Genomic DNA, 22540 nt, shown 5'->3' on the forward strand with positions numbered 1-22540 from the left:
AACAAAATAGAGATAAAGAAGTCATCTCCTGCTCAATTACCCAACACAGAAAGACAAGGTTGTTGATCTTTCAGGGAGCACCTTTGCGAGGAGCCAGTCTCCGGCGGGGAGGGGACAGGCTAAGGAAAGTTAATGCTTTTTGTTGAGGATGGTGCAAAAGGTGGCAATTTAGGCTAAAAAAAAAACGAATCTCAGATTTGACTCACTTTTTTTCTGAGGCTCTGAAAGGAAACTGGAATTCCCACGGAGTAGAGCTCAACCTTTCCCTCCATAAATCAGCAGATAGGTGAAAATCTGGCTAATCTCAAAAGTGCCTCAAAGAGACAAACAATGCCAGGGCCGGCTGCAGCTCACCTGCGGCCAGAGCTCCACAGAGCATGCTCTCCTTTTCAGCTCGCTCTCGCCTTTTGTTTTTCCTGAACTCAAACTTTTCAACCTCTCTCTCTCTCTCTCTCTCTCTCTCTCTCTCTCTCTCTCTCTCTCTCTCTCTCTCTCCCTTGCTCTCTCTCTCTCTGTGTCTTCAAGGTCTTGGGAGTAAGGAGGCTGATAATGTCCTTGTCAGTTCTCTTAGGGCTTTAAAGAAAGAGAGAGAAAGAAAGAGAGAGAAAAAAAGAAAAAAGGAAAGAAGGAAGGAAGGAGAGAAGGAGGGAGGAAGGGAAGGAGGGAGGGAGGGAAGGAGGAAGGGAGGAAGGAAGGAAAGAAGGAAGGAAGGAAGGAAGGAGAGAGAGAAAGAAAAGAAGGAGAGAGAGGAAAAAAGAAAGAAAGAAAGAAAGGGAGGGAGGGAGGGAAGGAGGGAGGGAGGAAGGAAGGAAAGAAGGAAGGAGAGAGAGAAAGAAAAGGAGAGAGAGAAAGAAAGAAAGAAAGAAAGAAGGAAGGAAGGAAGGAAAGAAAGAAAGAGAGAGAGAGAGAGAGAGAAGGAAAGTTGATTTCCTATCCTGGTGCGCCATACATCACTGACACTCTGGTGGGAACGGCTTGTCTGTGACAGAATGACAGGTGTCATTTATCACACGGGCTTGCGGAAGCTGTGGGAAGAGGGATTGCTATTTTTTCTGGAAGGTCTCAGTGTCTATGAACCACCAGATCATTAACCAGGGGGCTTTCCAAGGAAAGCTGTGTAATGTGATTGTGCTTACTGTCAGGAAAGGCTGGGAATGGGAGAACATCAAAAGGGAGAAGAAGAAGGGGGGGGCGGTGAGGAGGCCCTGCCAGGCCCATTTACAGTCCTGGAGTTGCCAGAGTCGGGCGGGGCCGGGGATTAACCCCAGTGTGTGTATGCCAAGTCAGCCCTTGGGAGACTTCCGCCTGGCCATGGTGCCAACGAGGAAACCAAAACAGGAAACCTCTTTAATACCCTTCTCAGCACCCCCTCTGCTAGGGGTGGGGAGACAAACCTGATACTGCCCCGGGTTTGACTCGAGTGCAATCATTGTAGAGTGGAGGCAGGAAAACCTATTTGAACCAAAGCAGAGAGCCCAATAAATCACCAGGCCCAACTGAGACCTGCTGGCAGGCTACCCCACCAAAGAGACATTTACAGCATCCTGTTTGCACAAGCACGCCCGGAGAGGGCCCGAGAACGTCTCCTTACAGCCCCTCTCCTTTTGGCACGGACTCCACCACCACATGGCTTCCAGCAATCAGGAAGCGGACTCTGCTTATCTTTTTCTTTCTTTCTTTCTTTCTTTTTTACAAGGGGAAACATCCCTCCTCGGGCCCCAATGTTATCCAAGCAATAAAAATAAGGGATCACTTTGGGGGGGAGGGAGGTCCCCACTTTTTGCTGACACCGTATCAAATGACATAATGGTACTCACTGTAGTCCGCGGAGCTAGCCTGTAATCAGAGGACAAGGTGTGAATGGAGGCACAGAGAGGTCGAGTAACTGACCCAAAGTTGCACACGGGGTAAGACTGGGATTCAGGTGATTTGGTTCTGGAATCAGAGCTGTTGGCCTCTGACAGGGAGAGGACAGGGAGGCCTGGAAAGGAGGTCAGATGCTTTCGAAACCTCAGGATGGTCAAATTCTAGCCCTGTTAAATTAGGAAGTCAGCTGCTTCATGATAAGCGAATTCTGCAGCCGGCAAAGCTCAGGCTGCAGGTCCAACCCAACCTGGGTCTGTGTTTGTACAGCCAGTGGGATAAGAAGCCATTGTACATCATTTTTAAATGATGGGTAAAAAAAATTATAGAGGTGGGCTGGGAAGGCGGCTCACTGGTAGAGCGCTTGCCTTGCATGCCTGAGGCCCTGGGTTCGATTCCTCAGCACCACATAAGCAAAAAGAAAAAAAAAGCCGGAAGTGGCACTGTGGCTCAAGTGGTAGAGCAGTAGCCTTGAGCTGAAGAGCTGAGGGACAGTGACCAGGCCCAGAGTTCAGGCCCCACGACCGGACCCCCAAAAAAAAAAAATATGGAGGTCTGTTTTCTCTCTGGCTCTATGAATCCCTGTCTATCCACACCCTCCCCTACTTTTTAAATTTCCTGTCCTGTTAAGCCCTAAAGAGTTACTAGCTAGCTCCTGGCCTTAGGTAAGATCATCTACAGTGGAAAACAAAGAGGAAGGAAGGGAGGGAGGGAGGGAGGGAGGGAGGAAAAAGAGAGGGAGGTAGAAAGGGAGGTAGGACATAAGATAGATGAGGAGGAAGAAGAAGAAAGAAGGAGGCGGAAGAGGAACAGGAGAAGGAGAAGGAGAAGAAGAGGAAGAGGAAGAAGAGGAGGATGACGAGGACAAGAATGAGGAGGAGGAGACAAAAAAAAAAGGAAGCTTTCCTGAGGGCAGTCTCGGAGGGCAGACTCTCCCGGAGGGCAGTCTCGGAGGGCAATCTTGAGGGCAGTCTCGGAGGGCAGTCTCTCTCGGAGGACAGTCTCTCCCGGAGGGAGTTCCAAGACCAGCACACGTGCCCCGCTGGCCTCCTGTGGACCTAGCTGGGAAGGCTACTCTTTCAAAGCAAGCTTCCCTCACCTGCTTTTCCACTGAGCCTGCTGCTTGGAGAAACAAATTAGCTCTTAGGTAATCCAGTTAATTGACAAGTGACTTAGCTAATTACCTAACATGCTTATTAAAGGTTACCCTTTTCTTCCTTCACAATGTTAGGACATCGACATATAGGGAGGCCCAGGTATCCCTCTCCTCACAGCACATGGCTCTCAAACACAGGCACAAGGCCTTGGTTTTTTTTTCTCTCATGACTTCCTCCTTGAGTGCTTAGAGTTATAAGACACAGAATTAGGAGCCCATCCTTGTCTGGGGACAATGTCCTATTACACGGGTGCCTAGTCACTCAGAGAGATCAAGACCGAATAAAGAAACAATGTAAGGGCTGGGAAGGTGGCTCAGTGGTAGAGCGCTTGCCTTGCATGCATGAGGCCCTGGGTTCGATTCCTTAGTACCACATAAGCAGAAGAACCAGAAATAGCACTGTGGCTCAAGTGGTAGAGCACTAGCCATGAGCTGAAGAGCTGAGGGACAGCGCCCAGGCCCAGAGTTTAGGTCCCACAACCAGCAAAAAAAGAGTAAATCATGGAGCCCCACCTAAAGTGCCGAAGGAAGGCTGTGGGGAATCCCAATTTGGTTTTGCCTGGAAGCTCACTGACAGGGCCAGTGTCACTACACTGGAGGCTCACAAACTCTCCACCTGAACTCTTTGGAGCACATGTGTCTTGAAGTGCAGACTTGTTCAGATGTTAGAAAGAGACCAGAATCCCTGTAACCATGGCCACACCACACACCTGCTGGGGCCGGGGCTGGGGGTGGGGGAGGGGCGGCCTTCTCATCCTGTGCTTAAAAATATAAATGACTTGCACCAAAGTGTTCACATGACTGAAGGAAACGATTTTAACAGCTCCAAAGGTTAGGAAAGCAGTTCAGGTCTGATTTTTTGTGTTCCATGAATTATGAAAACATTTTTAAAGCTTGCTATTTAGAATGTTCAGGATTTGGGGACTTGGCGATAAAGAATTGTGGACTAGTGCCAACAAGTCTGGCGACAAGTCTGGCAGCTAAACCCTCTGTCCATTTTTAGATTTTTATATTGGTCAGAATTAATACAGATAAAGTTAGTGATTATTTCTCAGAATGATATGAGATAACACACGGTAGATAGATGTGATGAAAACATACATGCATATGAAACACTATTAAAGCACTTGAAATCAATGCTTTGGGGGCTAAAATGCAGACCCTTTTCTGTTTGGAATGGGAGAGGAAGGCAAGGATACCGTAAAGGATGTAAAATATCAGCTGGTCAGGTTGGCAAACTCATTTCAGTAGATGCCTTGCTCCAACCTAGAGATATTCTTCAGGATCGGGTGCATCATCCAGAACCAGATGTTTTCTCCAGAATCAGGCATATCTTCTAGAATCAGGTGCATCCTCCAGAATCAAGGACATCATCCAGACTCAGGGACATTATCCAGAATCAAGAACATCATCCAGACTCAGGTGCATCCTCCAGAATCAAGAACATCATCCAGACTCAGGGACAACATCCGGAATCAGGTGCATCCTCCAGAATCAGGTGTATCCTCCAGAACCAGGTATATTATCCAGAATCAGGGACATCATCCAATATCAGGTGCATCCTCCAGAATCAGAGTACATCCTTCCATCTTTCTTGCAATCCAGTTTTATTGGCAACATGTTTCCCATTTTCCTAGTGGTATATAGGTGTAGCAATTCAAAGTCTACTATATCTAATTCAGTGCAGTCCCTCAGATGACCCAAGGAGCCTCTGATGACCTGGGGAGTTCACACCCATCTAGGGAGCTGCGCAGGAACTACACTCTCACAGTCTTTAAACAATAATAACGAAGCTATCAACTTACTGCAGGCCGAACAAGGCAGGCCAGGTATCCATGTTGTATCTGACCTACAAATACCTAGAAAGACTTAATAGGTTGATTAGCCAAAATCGTGTTGGTAAATCTGATATTATATCTGGTCTCTGTGGGTTTAATTGTTGGCTGATGATCTGGAACAAGATATGACTTTTTAAAAAAAAACAGCATGTACATATATGTACACACACACACACACACACACACACACACAGTTCTTGAAACTCAAACATGTAGCAGAGAAGAAGGGATACTAAAACACAAGCAGGTATTTACCTAATGACATTTAGGATGTGATGCTGCCAGGGCATCACAATTCCAATCCTAGGCAGACAGGAAGGATGCTGAGAAGATTCCAGGGCTGAGAGACAGCAGAGGCTGGGGTGAGGCTGGGTAGGAGTGTTCCAGGAGAGGATGTCAGTGCAAAAGACCAGTAAGTAGATCATTTTATGATGAGATTTCCCAGCACTTGATCAGGACATGTCGTGCAACCCCGTGAACATCCAGTGCAGCTAACTTATTACTAAGTTGGTGAAAGGGGAGGACTACCCGCCCCCTCACGTACCCACAGCACTGCAGGAAGGCAAGGGTTATGTGTCACTTGTCTGAGATCCATAGAGCTTCAAAAGCAAAGACCAGCCCGTGACGGAGACAAATCCAGCAGGAATCAAAGCCATGCAACCACCATGTTCAACAAGGGGCCCTAGGCATTTCCTCAAGTAGCTGTGCATCTTCCTAAGAGATGGCCACACCAAATGGTACGTTGATAGTCACAGGTCTTGAGATGCAAACGAGATTGGCTGGTTCTTGGTAGTTTATGTAAAATGAAAATTCATTAGAGTTGTCAGTAATTCATGAGACAGGCATGAATTCTGGAGAGCTAAGTCTGAAAACACCGGTGCCCAATGGGGACTCTTGGTTTAGGAAGTAGAAGCCACAGAGCAGTTTGTATAGGGAATGCCACCAGCCCCAATGAAAACTCCTCCCAATGTCTTTGAACACTATCCAGTTTGCTTAGCTGGACAGTTAGTTTTTGTTGCATTAAAAAAAAATCCAAACAGCACTGGTGGCTCACGCCTGTACTTCTACCTACTCAGGAGGCTGAGATCTGGGGATTGCAGTTCAAAGCCAGCCTGGGCAGAAAAGTTCATGAGACTCTTATCTCTAATAAACTATACAGTTTATTAGAAACTATATATACAGTTTCCCACAAAAGGTGCTTACGCTCAGCAGTAGAGCATTAGCCTTGAGCAAAAAGAGTCTCAGAGACATTACTTAGGCTCTGAGTTCAAATCCTAGCACTGATTCCCCCTTCCCCTCTCTCTCTCTCTCTCTCTCTCTCTCTCTCACACACACACACACACACACACACACACACACACACACACACACACACACACGCAATCCAGAAGTCACTAGTTTAAAAGGAAGACCACTTAGTTTATCACCCTTCAGGTCACCAAAGCTAGGCTCAGCTAAAAGCCGTCTGTTCCCTCATCCACTGGAAAGCTCATTCTGACTTATTCTCGTAGTGGAGGTACACTTGTGAGGGCTGAAGACAGAAGGCCTACCTACTGTCATCTAGCTTCTGATCTTCAGAAGGCCTGGGTCTAGCCTCGAAACTTCCCTGTGGCCACTTGTGCTGCTCTGCACCGGAAAAAAGCAAGTTGGAAGTTCAACCCAGGCTTAGGAAAAAGAGAAACAGAAATGGGGTCATGAAATGTGTATACACAAACGAAGCCACCCACTGGCCGCACTGGGGAAGCCCCAGGCTATCTGTGGGCCAGAAAGCAGGGAAGTTGAGTAAGAGCCTTATCAGACTCTCTATTGGGGGATGAATGGTGTTGTCCATTTAGTTAATAAAGGGAAGTGCTCTCAATGACAGAAAGAGGAGAAGGAAGGGACTGGGGAGAGAAGGGGGCAGAGGGAATAGGAGAGAGGAAGGGAAATGGTTTTTAAAGTTTCGCTTCTGCAGATGATTCAGTAGAAATAAATGCCTTCCCAAGAGTGAACTTTCTGCTTTAGAAATAAAATAAACTCGTAAGTGAAATGGAGGCCCCCCTGGCTTCCCTTCCTCTGACAGCCAGGTCAGACTCCCAGCTTTCGGCACACAACCACTGTTAGCGCCCCCTGGTGTCCAGTCGAGGGATCCACACAGGGAGTGTATTCAAATACCAACTCTTGGCACCTAGAACCATGTTAATGAATAATACTCTTCTTTCTGGGATGCTCTAACCCTGGCTGTCCACTCCCACTTGAACAGGAAGTGCACTGAAATTAAGAAGTAGTCATGAGAGCTGGGCTGGAGTGGAGCCTTGAGAGTCACTGAGCATCTCTTAATGACCTGCCTTCTCCACAGAGAATCCACCAGCCCAATGGCCCCAAAAGGAGATTATGAGCAGAGGATGAGCCCAGGAGCAGCGGACACCCCAGAACCATCCATAGGGTGACTCGGGGCAGAGTGTTTATAAACAGAGTGTGTTGAGGAAACCAGGAAGGGATATTGCGTTGTGCTGAAGTGCGTAGGATGTGGGGGCAGGGTGGCATCCACCCAGACACTGGCGGCACGCAGCCAGCTTCCCGAGGGTGCAGAACTGACATGCAGGGAGACTCGATCACCTGGAGGGCCAAGCCTTTGAAGGCTGAGGAAAAAACGAACTTCACAAAAATCTTCCTGCAGGGGAAGCCCTTACTCTGAAAATGATTTCTCTTATCTAGGGCCTGGGCCCAGGAAAAACATTGTGAAGGGCTTTATACTTAGGACTACTCCCCCTTTTTCTGGGAATGTCGCATGTCCCGTGATGGTTTAACTAGGAGAATTTGAATGCTCAGCCCCACAGTGCCTGGGCCTTGGAGGCCAATCAAGATGGGATCCTTTGTTCGGTTAATGAAAAAATACTTACCCACAGTCTGTCTGGATCGCACACTTGTTAGATATCAGAGAATGTCACCCCCCCCCCAGGTAGCTCCAGTGTTGTTTTAAATTTAGTAGATTTTTTTGTCACTCACGGGATTTGAACTCAGGGCCTAGAAGCACTATCTCTCCATCTCCAGGGCAGCCTGACTCTCCCCTTCTATGAGCGACTTTGTGCTCCCAAATTTGGTAATTCTAGGAGCTATTGTTTTCTTAGAGCTTAGATTCTCAGGGACATAAAACACTGATTGTGTTTAAGGATCCTAACTTTTATCATGTCTCCAGTGTGCTTGGACAGACTACTTTCTTGCAGTTTTCTAGAACTTTCTGTACATTCATTTCCCCAAGGTTCAGTTGTACAGGCCTGTTCTACCACCCTGAATTTCTGTTTCAGAAAGAAATTATCCTTGTAAAAACTCTACTTCTGCTATAGGAAACACCGGGTGGATGTTGATTCAGAATGCGGGTTTAGAATGGTGAAATTGGTATTATGTGGACCAATCCATGTCCATATGTTTCTTCTATCTTTGGTGAGAAGCTTTGCTTCAGTTCTGCTAGAGAGATGGACAGACAGGGAATGGTTCAGCAAGGGCTCTGCATGCTTACCTTTACGCCTGCTGTGTATCTACTAGGCATTTGGGCTGTGGTATGGAGATTCTTGTGAAAGGCTCCTGTCCTCACAGAGCTTCTGTTCTGATAGAATTTGTGTGGGGCACGTGGGATTTGGGAAACCTCAAGTATAACAAGGAGGCCAGTGTGGCTGGAGCAGAATTCAACAAGGCAGGGTTCACAGGATCAGAGGCTGCACGCTGCAGGGCGTGTGGGGCTGGGAAGGACCTGGGATTTCACTCTGAGATGAATGGGCATCTTCAGAAGGCTTTCAGCAGGATGTAGCACCATCTAACTTCCATGCAGAAAGGGTAATCGAGCACTACAATTGGAAGGGAAGAGGTAGTTAGAGGACTGGAGCAATGGCAGCCTCCAATGTGGGACTTGCACTGACTGATAGCGATGGGGGTTGTGAGAGACGGTTCGCTTGTTCGTGTATTCTCTTCTATGCATGAACCCACAGAGGAAGATGTTATTCACGGTGCGATTTTTCATCGAGCAGTTCTAAATGTCCCCCCGAAGTGGTTCCTGTTTTTACCCTCTCTGCATCCATTTGCCCAGAACCTGCCAGGGTGCTGGCCCTCAAGCAGGCTCTGCCCCTGCAGGTATGAACTATGGCCTTCCATTGTCACGGCTACCCATTCCTGGCCACCATAACCGCGCCCACCGTGGGGACTGGAGATAATTCCTCCCATGTTTTCCTGACTTGGAAGCCCACTGTCCACTCAGGAGCTGGAAGCATTCTCCTTAAACCTTAATGGGTTTTCATGCTAACTCTCTCTCTCTCTCTCTCTCTCTCTTGTTGTTTACAATACCTTGATTTTTTAAAGAAATCTATATAATGCAACCATATAGAGAAAATGCAGGAGAAAGTAGACAAGTGTGATTAATGCAGAAAAAGGTTACTGAATTGTAGATTGCCTCATTAACAGTCTCTTACTTCACATGCATATTCTGTCATGACTGTTCTGTCCAGTTTATTCATCCATAAATGGAGGCTCAGAGATCAGCCCATGCACCAGCATTCATGAAGTCAGCCAGAGCCCTGCAACCGTACCTCATTCCCAAGGTTCAACCCCGGACAGAGTCAGTATCTTGGACTTTTAGCCTCACTCTGTGTAACTGAGATCAGCAAAGCGTATGTGCCAAGTGCAGCTTCACATCTGTTTTGTCAATACAGTTGTATTGGCACATATCCACATACGTTGTTTGCACATTGCCTTTTGCACTGCAATGGAAGAATACAGATGTGCATTAGAGATCACGTAAAGTCTTTCCGTATTTATTATCCAGCCCTATTCATAAAAATAATCATTCCTATTTTAGCTAGACGAAAATGAATGACCTTAGAACACCTCAGCTGTTACAAATCTCCTTTCTTTTTTAGTTTTCCTCGTGGTACTAGGATCAAACCCAGAGCCTCAGACATACTGTCCAAGTGCTCTACAATTATGCCATTCCAGCACTAAATTTGTTCTTTTTTTCCAGTCCTGGAGCTTGAACTTATGGCCTGAGCTTCTTTATTGCTCAAGGCTAGCACTTTACCACTTGATCCACAGCGCCACTCAGCTTTTTCTGTTTATGTGGTACTGAGGAATCGAACCCAGGGCTTCATATATGCTAGACAAGCACTCTAACACTTAGCCACTTTCCCAGCCCCAAACTTGTTTATTTTTTTGGGGGGGGGGTCTGGTCATGGGGCCTGAACTCTGGGTCTGGGCGCTGTCCCTCAGCTCTTCAGCTCAAGGCTAGCGCTCTACCACTTGAGCTATAGTGCCACTTCCGGCTTTTTTCTTTTTGCTTATGTGGTGCTGAGGAATCGAACCCAGGGCCTCATGCATGCAAGGCAAGCGCTCTCCCACTGAGCCACCTTCCCAGCCCCAAAACTTGTTCGTTTTTAACAGAGTTTTCTTCCTTTTCAATTTAGCAGCATTTATTATCTCTATCATAATAACTGGCTTATTTTTAAGTTCATTGTTGGAAAATAGTGACACAAATACAGAAAGAGAATTACTCCATAATCCTACCATCGCAAGGAAGATCCATTCCATCTTCTGTCTACCCATTTCTCTCCCTATTTCCACATCTTGAACCCAGTCTTTTGCTTGTTACAAAAGGGTATAAGGCACACAGGACTCTGGTGAAGATGACGTTTGGGTGCAGAGGTCCTTGACAGGTGTTTGTGCAATCTCTCTTTCCATTCCATTCTTGCTTTTCTGTAACACCCTTGCCATGCTCAACCTGTCACTTGTTATAGATACTGGAAAGGTTGTATGCATGCATAGGTACGTTGAAGCATGAACACATGTATGTATGTATGTATGTATGTATGTATGTATGGATGGATGGATGGATGAGTGAGAAGATAGATGATTGGAAGGGGAACTGTATGGGAAGTGGATGGATGATTGGATGTGGGGTGGATGGATGAATAAATGAATTAATTAATAGATGATAGACGAATGAGTGGATGGGTGGATGTTGGATTGGGAATTGATGAGTGAATGAATTCATTGTTGGAAGGGAGAATGGATGGGTGAGTGATAGATTAATGTGATAAAATAATAACAGCTAACAGTGTATCTCCCAAGTGTCAGAATTTGGGCCCAAGCCTTTACCTGCAACTTTTCATTCTCATTTAGTATTTTAACTGCCCAAAGAAGAAGGGGTTATTCGTTTCTCCTGTCTGACAGACGAGGAAACAGGCAATAGGTAGAAAGTGGCACAGCCCATATTTGAACTACATCTGTCTGCCTTCAACCTATCCTAACATATGCTCTTATAGCTCACCATGGATCTGTGGGATCAGACACCTTGCATTGCTCACACCTTCTCCCATAGTTGTACTGGTGGTTGAAATGTTTCTCCCTCAGGTAGCTACAGTTGCTGGGAGGCAGAGGGAGGGAAGTGCTAGAGTCCGATGGGCACCTCCATTCTCCCTCAAAGTGGCTCTTTCACTTTTCATTGCTGACCAACTTCTAATGTATCAGGGGGGTACTAATGTGGTTAACTGTTTGCCTAGGGCAGAAAATAAAGCTTCTGGCATGCAATTAAAACCTCGTCTTGCCCAATTGGGCAATTAATGATCTCAGCAAGAATGGAAGCTGCCTAGTTAAGGCATAGTTTGTATCTCAAATCTACTTCATGGGGTAAATGAAATAGTGGCAGAGTGGAGTTGCCTGATGGTTCAGTTTGAAAGAAAATTAGGAAGTCCTCCAAGCCATGGTTGGTTACCCACAGGTATTTTCAAACAGACTCAATCATGCACAACTGTACCTGCAAATACTTATATCACCATTAGACTCTGATCTCTGTTCTGAATGGCCAGGTAGTGTTCCACCTACTCTGAACTCTGTTCTGATTGGCTAGAAAGTAATTCACTTAATCCCTGAGCTCTGCTCTTATTGGCCAGGCATTATGGTCTGTACTTCCCCAGAAATGGAGGAGTTTCATGGACTTTCAAGCTTCAGGTGGTGGCAATGGTGAGTAGTGTCTTAGGTGTGCCTGTGGGGAAGCACCAGAAACCAAACCCAGGGGAGAGTTTTTCCAGAAGAGGGTATAATAAAAAGCAAAGTCTCTTCCCTTTGTGGGTATTACTGGAAGCTTAGAGCCCACATTATTGGGACCTGATCCTAGTTTTATTATTAAAAGATCTCTTTGGAAGCATTGGAACAGTCTGAACATGTTGTGTTAATTAAGTTAGTGTTGGTTTATTTAACAAATGCTAATTGAAACCACTAAATGGATAGCACTCTAAGTATGTCACCTTTACCTGCTGAATGAGATCAATCCTCTGCTTGCAAGCAGCTTATACCAGTGCAGGGGTAAAGATAATAGAAAAAGAAATAAATATGTGAATGAGATCACGTAAGGCTGGGCTTGTGGCTCTTACCTGTAATCCCAGCTACTCAAGGGAGTGGAGGTGGATGAACTGTGGTCTAAGGCCTGCTTGGACAAAAAGGCAAGACCCTATCCAAAAAATAGCAAAGACAAAAAGGGCTAGAGTCATGGTTCAGGAAGTAGAGCACTTGCCTAGCAAATAGGAATACTTGAAAAAATACCCCCCAAAAAATCATGGCAGATGTTGGTATTGCAAAGAAAATGTAACCCATCCTGTGACAGTGAATTGCCATGAGTAAGGCTGGCAAGTCATTATGGAGACAATGGCAGAGGAGGGACCTTGTCTGAGGGTAGGAGGAGATCCTGCAGGCATGCAAAGGGCCTGGAAGAAGAGCATTCCAAACAACTATCTCAAAAGCCTGGGGATGAGAATGAGTTGGCTTCCTTTTCTGTACCCAAAGGGTACAGAATGAAGGAGAGAAATGTCAGCAGTGACTGTCATACATGACTACACTCTGTATGGAGTTTTTATTATATATCTGTAAATATCTATTTCACTCTCATGATGACCAGATGTTGAATTAAGCATTTTATGTATATTCCCTTGTGATCCCCATACCAACCATTATAAGCTAGATATTATATGTTGGTATAGAAAGGAGGAAACAGACCCTGGAGCATGGCTGAAAATTACTAGGAGGAAACCAACTATATAACCTGTGTGTATCTAAGACCAGAGTGTTTCTCTGTGTGCGTGTCTCTCTCTGTGTCTCTGTGTCTCTGTGTCTCTGTCTCTGTCTCTGTCTCTCTCTCTCTGTCTCTCTGTCTCTCTGTCTCTCTCTCTCTCTCTCTCTCTCTCTCCCCTCCATCCCCACCCCCTGCTTTGAGATTAGACTTTGTGTCATGGTATAGAAAAGTCACATGCTAATGTATGCATGTGTTTAATGAGGACTTTCTTGGTGCTTCTCGACTTTTGTCTATTGCACGCCAGTTTCCTTCATAATTCATTGAGCATCACAATCTGACATTGTTCTCTAGAGACCAAGTCTGCTGAGCCCGCAGGAGTGAGAGGGAGGCATGGAGGTCATGTTCACTCTTGGGCTGTCCAAAGAGGATGCCACAGGATTACAGCAGGTTCAAGGGTGACTTGTCACCGAGTCTGGTGACAGCGACACTGACTTTGGGATGAAGAAGATGCATCAAATGTGTGACTGACTGGCTGCCTTTCGGCATGTTTCCAGGAACAATCCCGGCTGTCACTCCCTCCCAGAGTGGTCGAAGCCACCTTGCTAGGTGAGGAGAGCCAGATTTGTTCTACTGCACCTCATAACAGGTCACTGTCTTTTGGATATCGTGAGCACTTGTCTCTGTCCGGAGGACAGAGCCCACCATCCAACATCCTGTGGGGTTGATTAGCCAGGGTTTCTCAACCTGAACACGGCTGATATTTGTGAACTGAGTGGTTGTCCAGTGGGTGGACGTGTTGTTCATTCTAGGATGCTCAGGGGCTTACCTGCTAGACACCACTGGCACCCAGTCCTAACAGATAAAATTATCTCTAAACCTCAGCCGAATCTCTGCTCTGCTGATGGTTTACTTAAATAGTATTAACTGTATTCTTGGTTTAACATCCAAACAGTTAAACATTATGCTCAAATATACTGATCCTGAGACTCCAGATCAATTCTATGGCTACTCAAAGACTTGGCTTCAGAAAAATTATGGTGCCAGGCATGGTGGTCCATGCCTGTAATCCCGGTACTGAACTTGGGAGGCTGAGGCAGGAGGATGGTAAATTTCAGGAGAGCCTGGCTCACGGTGAGATCCTGTCCCAGGAGATGGGGGTCACTGTGGTAACACTGGAAAATTTCGTTGAATACCTAGGGATTCCAAGCATACTGTAAATTTGTCTTTAATGTGTCTTTTGTGGGAAAGGGGGTTGTATGTATGTGTGTGCCAATATTAGGGCTTGAACTCGGGGCCTAGGCTCTGTCCCTGAGCATTTTTGCTCAAGGTTAGCACTCTACCGCTTGGGCCAAAGCTCTACTTCTTACTTTTTGGTGGTTCATTGGAGATAAGAGTATCCATGGACTTTCTGGCTTGATCTGGTTTCAAATCATGAACTTCAGATCTCAGCTTTCTCGAAAAGATTACAGGCATGAACCGCTGGCACCTGGCTGTGAGATCTCTGTCCATTTCTCGTATTAGGTACGATAATCAATACCAGCTGCTCTGAGAAACAAACCCCTAAAAGTCCCAGTGTTCTCACAGAGTACACATAACAGAGTACACATTTGTTTTTCATATATGTGACATCTGATGTTGCCCATGTGTGAGGGATTTTACTCTCATTGGTGAGCTGCTGTGCCATCTGGGAAACATAGGCTTTAAAAAATCCTTGAAAAAGGCATCAATCAATCCCAGAACTGAGGGACATCATTTCTGCCCACATCTGTGTTACAAACTCAAAAGGGTGGACCTGGTTCAGAGAGAGAGAGAGAGAGGAGGAACATAACATTTGATGAAATGGAACCCTGCATGTCACCATCTTAGATGTGAGGTTTTCAGTTTATTGAATAATGGTCAAAATTTTACTCATTTGTCATTTCTAATGGTCTGACTTGCATGTTAGTAATGTTCCATACAGCATCAGGACTGCAGACGCCCAACCCCTGTCCATCCACTGTGATGGGAAAGGCCTCTGAAGGCTCTGTAGAACCTGTGAATCAATACCTAGGCATGTAGGCCCTTCAAGTTTGGTCCTACATGAGCCCCCACTGGGGTAGGAGATGAAGTGGAGAACCTCACATTTCTAGGCTGTCTTCAAAACAAAAAGTGTCTTGTTGTGGCTCTGTTTAGATCTCCCTCCAATCTGGAAAGTTCTACAAAGCCAATTATATCAGCTCCTGACTTTTCAGTCATATTGTTAAAGCTTCCTGTCTCTGGGCTACCATGTTTCCTTGACCCTGGTTGAAGGAGATTCTATGATCCCTTATGAAATGCAACTCTGTTGGTTCTAATCTTCTACCCACACCCACCCACAATATTTCCATTTCCAAGTGTCAAGTCCAAATGTTTTGTCATCAACCTCACACCTTTTCAATCCAACCCTCTTTTCAATGATATCCTCAAGGCTAGCAGGGTTTCTGGTTGGTAGCAGGTCCTCCAAAAATTATGCTGAGTGGATAACTTTGTAGAATACAGCAAGCTATGCATGCATGGAAATGTGTCAACTCATCCAAGGAAACAGCTGCAATTCTCCCTCCCCTTTTTAACCATAGTTTCTGATTTTCCTAGGAGCTTACATATTAAAATTTCCCATATGTCTTTATAAATGCATTGTGTATTAGAAAGGCGTTGTATCTATCTAGAGGTATTTATGTAAGGTTATACATCCATTGTATCATGCCTAAACTTAGTATGTTCGGTGAACGAGTGTGTATGTGTAAGTGTATACACTTGTCTTCTGATCTTGCCTGCACTATGCACGGCAAGACTGCTGTTAACTACTGTTTGTAAAACAGATGTGGAAACTGGGCTTGGCAGGGGAAAATTGACTTAAAACAGAGTCGCGCAGCCAGTCATCCAGCACCGGTTTCGAATGGAGAGCTAACCAGCTCCCGAGTCCGTACCTTTGTTTTTTCTATTACACTGCATTTAGAGACTTCTGTGGCTTCCAATTTCCTGCTAACATTTATGCTGTAAACAGAATCATTCTTCCTCATAAATAAGCAAAGGAAACTGGCATCCAGCTCAGCTCAAAAGCAGAAGACAGCAGCCTGTATCTATTGTAATGTGATTCTGAAAATTGACTATCTGCTCTTAGGACAGGTAGAATTCCTTATCTCCATGTGGGCTATGCCCTCTTTTCTACAAGTGTCTTGTCTGTCCCCATCTCTTCTACTCCCTCCCCCCACACCTCTTTATATGAACCTGGGTTTCTCAGCCTTGGCACATTTGAGCCAGAAGCCTCCATGGAGGCTTCTATGTATGGGGACACGTTGAGTAGCATGCCTGGCCTCTCCTCCCATTGTGGCGACCGGGACCGTCTGTGGACATCGACAAATGTGGTCCAGCCAAGAACCTGGATATGGTAATATAAGAAAGGCTTCTAATCAATGGTGAGGGGCTTAGTGGCCCCCAAACAAGGGGCCTTTGTGCAATCAAACAGCGTCACCAGCTTGGCATTAACCACAGCAGGGGACAGTGAATATCAGAATATCGGGGTGGAGTCTTAGACCAGCTTTCCCTTATCTTGGTTCAATGCTTTTTACCTTTCATGATGAATCTTCAAGAGGAGAGAAAGATAGTAAAAAGAGAAAAAGGCAAAAAAAGGTTATTAACACACACACACACACACACACACACACACACACACACACACACACAGAATTTCAAAATTCCATGGCTTTTCAGTCTATCCAGCTAATAGAATTACGCACTACAGCTTAAATTTAGACATCGGATTTCATCTCTTACTTAAATGTATCTGTGTGTTTTAATAGGAACATTCAGCCTTGCTTTTATTAATGAGAAAACATGAAGGCACCAGCACTCGGTCTGAAAGCCTTAAAGGGCTCTTTCTAGCCGACCCTGTCATAAAATGTGCTCTCAAGCGTATCCCTTTAAGAGACTCCAGAATTAAATGTTCCCGTATGTGAATTTTATTTTGTACAGCACATTTGCTTTATGGCTACAATTAAGTTAGATGTGCCGATAACAATGTCTGTTTTCCATTTTAAATCGCACATTTCAGACAGTGTGCATTGTTTTATTATCTAATCCACATGCTTTTAATTGCAATTATGGTCCCTTATGAGTCCCCTGGGAGGGCATGATTGCAATTAAAAATGTAATTTAAATGTTAATTAATTACATTCATTTTCTAAACTGGGAAAATTTCATTTATTATTTTCATGTGTTGTGCACTTATCCTAAATGCATTACCTTCTAAATGTTTTTTTTTCCTAAATTAAGTGTTATGTTTATAAAACAGGGTGTTTAATACCCTTTAAATTTTTGGTGAGGGTGTTTGTGCAAATTATTACTTTAAATTAATTGATTCTTAGCTCCATGCATGAGCTATATGTTCTATATATAATAAAAATAATAGTGTGACTTTTCCTCAAGCTGAATTGTGGCATCCAAATGTAAGGGGTTTTTTTCCATTTATTTCTGATTGACTTTGATATGAAGAGGAAAGTCTGTCATTTTCATTCCTATCATTATTACTGTTTTTTTTTTTCTTAAACAAAGGAAGAAAGGTATTGTTACTACAAATGATACAGGTCATTAATATGAAAAGGGTTGGGGTTTTTTTTCTCCTAGATGAAAATTGCAACCTAAGGAAGAAATTTATAGTTAGATTAGTAAGTCATCCTGGTTCATATGAATAAATAAAGAAAAGTCAAAAGCATCACCAAGACATGAAGCCTTAAAAATCATTGCAACTTGATAGAAAAAAAAATTGTTTGGCACATAGGTTAGAGTATCCAGCCCTGTCTGTAAATTTTCTGTTTCACTGTGTTCAGAATAAGAAGGCCACTTCCAAAACAAAACTCATAAGGCAATACCTCTCTTCTTTCAACTCTATGCAGTTTTTTTTTTTTTTGGTTTGCTTTAGTAAATGAAAGTACAATTCTCAAGAGGACCTCGGTAGAATGTTAGTCTTGTTTTCTTTCCCAATTCAATTCTAAATATTTGCTGCATGTTATCAATTAGTAAAATCTTTTTAAGGATTTTTTCCCTCTTGATTTCTCCTCCAATTGGCCAAATCTTTGGCTAGCTCATTTATTTAAAATTAAAAATGCTAACCTGAGCGTGGTTAGCAAACACTGTCAAACCTTGCATGAATCTCACACAGCAGGGAGAGTAGAGGAAGAGGAACAGGGCTCCCAAGCCCAACTCAAAACATGAGTTTGAATCTTCTGAGCATTTGTGCAACCTTTAGTGAATTTCCCTTCCAGCTGTGGCCTCAGTTTCAACTTCTGCATCATGGGACAATGTGTCCATCTCAGGGACTTGGAAAGATCCAGTGAGCCCATGTCCCAAGAGCACGGTACTCACCCAGCATCTGGAAATAGAAACTTGGCCATAAGGGTAACGCCCCTGAGGTACAGCTTCTGCCTCTGAGAAGTTCACTAGCTAGGTAAATGAAGCTCAGAGACAAAGGCCCCTGCTTTCCCTCATATGTGTGCATTAGATCTAAATTATAAGCATACCTGAAAATATATACAGGGCCGAATCAGATCCGTGCGTGTGTGTGTGTGTGTGTGTGTGTGTGTGTGTGTGTGTGTGTGTGTGTACATACACACTCTATTCAGGGGAAAATTCCAATAGAGTAACTCTTTTGAACAGCTAAGTTACAATTGAACGAAGTACAGAGGGGAATGGTGCTTAATGGGCAGGGGAGCGGACAAATGAAGAGAGAAAGGGTGGGCAAAGACAGCCATGATACTCCATGTAAACAAGTGAAAAGGGGTGGGGTTGGGAGAGAATGGTGAAAGGGGAGAGCGTGGTCAAGGTGCATTGTACTCAGAAATTGAAACCCTTGTGCAGCTGCTAATAATAATAATAAAAGAAGGTCACAATCTAGTTGAAAAAGCAAGACTAACTGGTGAGAAGCCAAAGGGAACAGCTGTAATAAAATAAAGCAAAATTAAATAAAATCCCATAAGCCTCTGTCAACAGAGGCGTGGTGGGATGAATTGCATGTAATTGGCATGCTCGGACTCTAGGTACATTGAAAAATAACAACGAGTTCCTGACTTAAGCACCTAGGTACGTTGTAGGGGCCTGTGGAAGGGCTTGTTTGGGGTGCTGCCTCTGTGTACCCCTGGCCGTGGATCTCTGCCCCAACTTCCTCCTGCAGGGCTCATAGCACTCAGTGCTTAACTACCATAACACATCTTTGGGGTGTTTGTTCTCTCTTAGGGTCTACCTTAGCCACCTGGGTTCCAACTACAGAAAACGAAAACAAAAACAAACAAACCCTGGCATAGACTTGAGGCCGGAGCATCCTCCAAGTATGTAGGCTACATCCAAGAACATGTAGCCGTTTCTAATTGGGTCTGAAAGAAACAGGGACAAGATGATCAGGAAGGAGGGGGGAAAGAGGAGGGACAGGAAACAGAGGCAGGAGGGGGGAGAGGGAGGAGGAGGATGGGGAATGACAACTCTGTGTAAGACTCTGAAGGAAGTGTTCTGGTTGCATGATCCCTAGCAAAGTGTCCTGGACTTTTTCTTCCTCTGTCTTTTATTTTGGTATGGTATAGGTGATATCCAGAAGGTGTTTCTTTTTGAACAGTATCACCTCTTCCCTCGTTTTCTCCCAGTTTTCCCTCCTGACCCTGCTCCCCCACAAGTTGTAAAGTTCATGTCCAACGTAGATCCGGTGAGTATCGCTGCTGAGTTAGTTCACCTGTTGTTCACTGTTTCTGTGTTCCCCCTTACCCTCCCCAAATCAGATAAACTTACGTAAGGGACAAAACATACAGAAATCAAAAGCAGCGACAAAAGGGGAAGCACAAAACAAGAATAACGAATTGTAAAATGAAAAAAAAACCTCTTGATCCCATTTTCCTCATCTGTGTGGGGTTCTGGGCCTCGCTTAGCATCACTGGGCTACGATCCAATCCATACCCTTCCCGGAGGACGTGGGCAGCGTGTTCAGAGCACGATCCCGACTCTTACCCTGACTGCTCCTGCCAGAGCCCTCCACAGGAAGGCAGGCCAACCTCCTCCTCCCTGCCCCACCATCCGGCCAGAAACCCCACAGGCTCGTCCAGTCCGGATGCCTTGAATTAAGATCTGCTGTACTTGAGCCTGTGGCCTTGCAAGAGAGTGTCCTAGACCGCCCCTACCCCCCTCTGAGGGAGCCACTCAAGCTAATTTTAGGGAGCAGGTGCTTGGGCCAGCGGCTTGTCTGGTGAGAGGACGAGGTAGTGACTACCGGCCAGAATCGTATTTTCACAGAGCACAGGATACTCAGAGTAAAACAAATAAATGACTTCAGATAATTCTAAACACCAAAAAAGGGACCCACACACACACACACAACTTTAATCCAAACAACTGGCTTTCACTAGGGTCTCCCTATATTCTTTTTTTTTCCTTTTTATGTCTTTTTTATTGTCAAGATGATGTGCAGAGGGGTTACAGTTACATAAGTAAAGTAATAAGTACATTTCTTACCAAACTTGTTACCCCTTCCCTCATTTTTCTCCTGCTTTCCCTCCACCCACCCCACCCCCACATTGTACACATCATTTCCCACATACTGTCCTGTGAGTATCGCGGTTGCATTGGGTCCCCCTTGTCCTGTGTCTCACCATTCTGCAGTTCCCCTTCCCTTCCCTAACTCAAATAAATGTAGATACAATGCCAGGTACCAAAGTCAAATACAGTGACAACAGGTCTCTCCTTATTCTTTCCCTCACTAGATACCTTTAGTCCTGAGGCCCTCTCCTTCTCCCTCTCCATTCCCAATGCCCTCCACTTCTCCGTCTTCTCTTGGCCCATCTTCCACCTCTCACCATCCACACTGTTCCCTCTTTTCCCCAAAGGGCTTAAGCACACCTCCTGGGTTCACAGGCACCTCTGAGCCAGCAGGAGTCACAGAGCCATCCTGGGGGAGGTGCCAGCTGAGCTTAGTGCACCCCAACTCCCCAGTGCAGGGAGCCAGCGGGCAGGTTTCTCGGGCCTTCCTAATTGGGGGTTTCTAGGGAGGTTGTTAATTGTGTTGTCTGAGCGCCCTTCCACCAGGCGGCTTCTAGGCAGCGTTGATGGCTGTATTCGGCCGCCATCACCAGTGCTGGGGTAACTGAATGCCAGTGACTCATCCACAGGGTTATCTCAGAAGTGTGTTTTCTTTAGGAGGGAAGTTCTTCCTGTGTTTTTGTAGCCTGTGTATCTCCTGAAGGGAAGGGGACACCTGAGCCCGGTGGAGGCAGAAGCCTGAGCCTTTCTGAGCCTGGCATTCGGCTGCCAGACAGGGACTTGGAGGAGGAAGACGGTGAGCCCACGCAGTGGGCTAAGGATGAAGTCAAAGGCGGCTCAAATTTTAAATGAGCCATCTGGGGAGCTCATTAAAATGCAGAAACTGAATCAGCAAGTCTGGTGTACCCCGAGACTTCCCATCTCCAGGGAGCTCCCGTGGCATGGGATCTGCCGCTCCGTGGACCACACTCGCAGAAGGCAGGCTTGCACGTGATGTGTCCAGCTCGGTCCTCTTGGGGCTGGCCGACGCCCGCTGGGGGCCCCCCATCCCTCCTCCATCAAAACAATTTACATAATAGTTTATGACGACATTGGGATGGAAACAAATTAATATAATGTGGCCAAATAGCTTCTATCTAAAAGTTTCTTGTTTTTTTTTTTTTCCTACTGATTTTAAAAGCTATGAGGATAGAGGTAGGGACTGTGAGTGTGTGTGTGTGAGTGTGCGCGCGCACGTTTATCTGTGTGGTTTGAACTCAAGTACATGTTCTCGCTAAGCAGACGCTCTACTTCTGAGCCATGCCTTCAGACCTTTTTTCGCTTTAGGTGCTTTTCGGCTAGGATCTCCTGCTTTACATTTAGGCTGGTCTTTGACTGTGATCCTCCTACCTGTGTCTCCTGCATAACTAGGAGTACAGTCACGTAGCTCTTCATCCAGCTTGTTCATTGAGATAGGGGTCTAGGGAATGTGTTGTTAATATTGACCTTGATCCTCCCAATCTCTGCCTCCCAAGCAGCTGGGGGTGACAGGTGATGGCCACCACACTCCGCCCTCCATGTGGGCCATTAAGTACTATGATTCCAGGTGCGTTCTCTGTAGTGGGCAATGGAGATGTAGCTCTGTTTGTCCCAGAACTCTCTGATCTGCGTCCTCACCTGTGAAATGGGAATCCCAATGGCTACGGGATTGTTCTGTGTCTTCACACAATGCCCGGTGTGTGGCAAGCACTCAGGAAATGTCAGCTTTTGTTTCCAAAGTTGCCTGGCTCTCTATGACTGTCATTGTCTCACACCTCTTAAAAGTCAGATGCTACATACATTACTGCGCGTCTCCTGAAGCTCGGCTTGAGATGTCCTACTGCTTACGTGACCTGGATAATCTCCATAAATTAACCCCGCTGCCTTCCATTTCCGCGCTACCCCGCTGTTCGCCTTGCAGAAGGGCCCATCATGTCGTGGATGGAGTCGACATTGATGCCACACTAGCCTGTGTCATGACACCAACACATCCAGAATGCCTGGGCACTCATTTGCAGAATCCCCTGCATCGGGAGGGGGGGCGGGGGACAGGGCCTGGATCCATTGTGGATTTCTCTGCCTGTCACTCCGAGATGCAGGAGGAAA

The 22540-nt window shown here is 45.6% G+C and overlaps 1 protein-coding gene across 1 annotated transcript in view; it reads left to right on the plus strand.

Annotated features, from left to right (window-relative positions):
* The window catches only part of Tshz2 (teashirt zinc finger homeobox 2), a 232569-nt gene that overhangs the window by 141114 nt on the left and 68915 nt on the right, over positions 1–22540 (plus strand). The gene's annotated exons all lie outside the window — the stretch shown is intronic.

This window comes from Dipodomys spectabilis, unplaced genomic scaffold (assembly GCF_019054845.1).
Source record: "Dipodomys spectabilis isolate Male_0828 unplaced genomic scaffold, ASM1905484v1 ptg000240l, whole genome shotgun sequence".
NCBI classification, from domain to species: Eukaryota; Metazoa; Chordata; class Mammalia; order Rodentia; family Heteromyidae; genus Dipodomys; species Dipodomys spectabilis.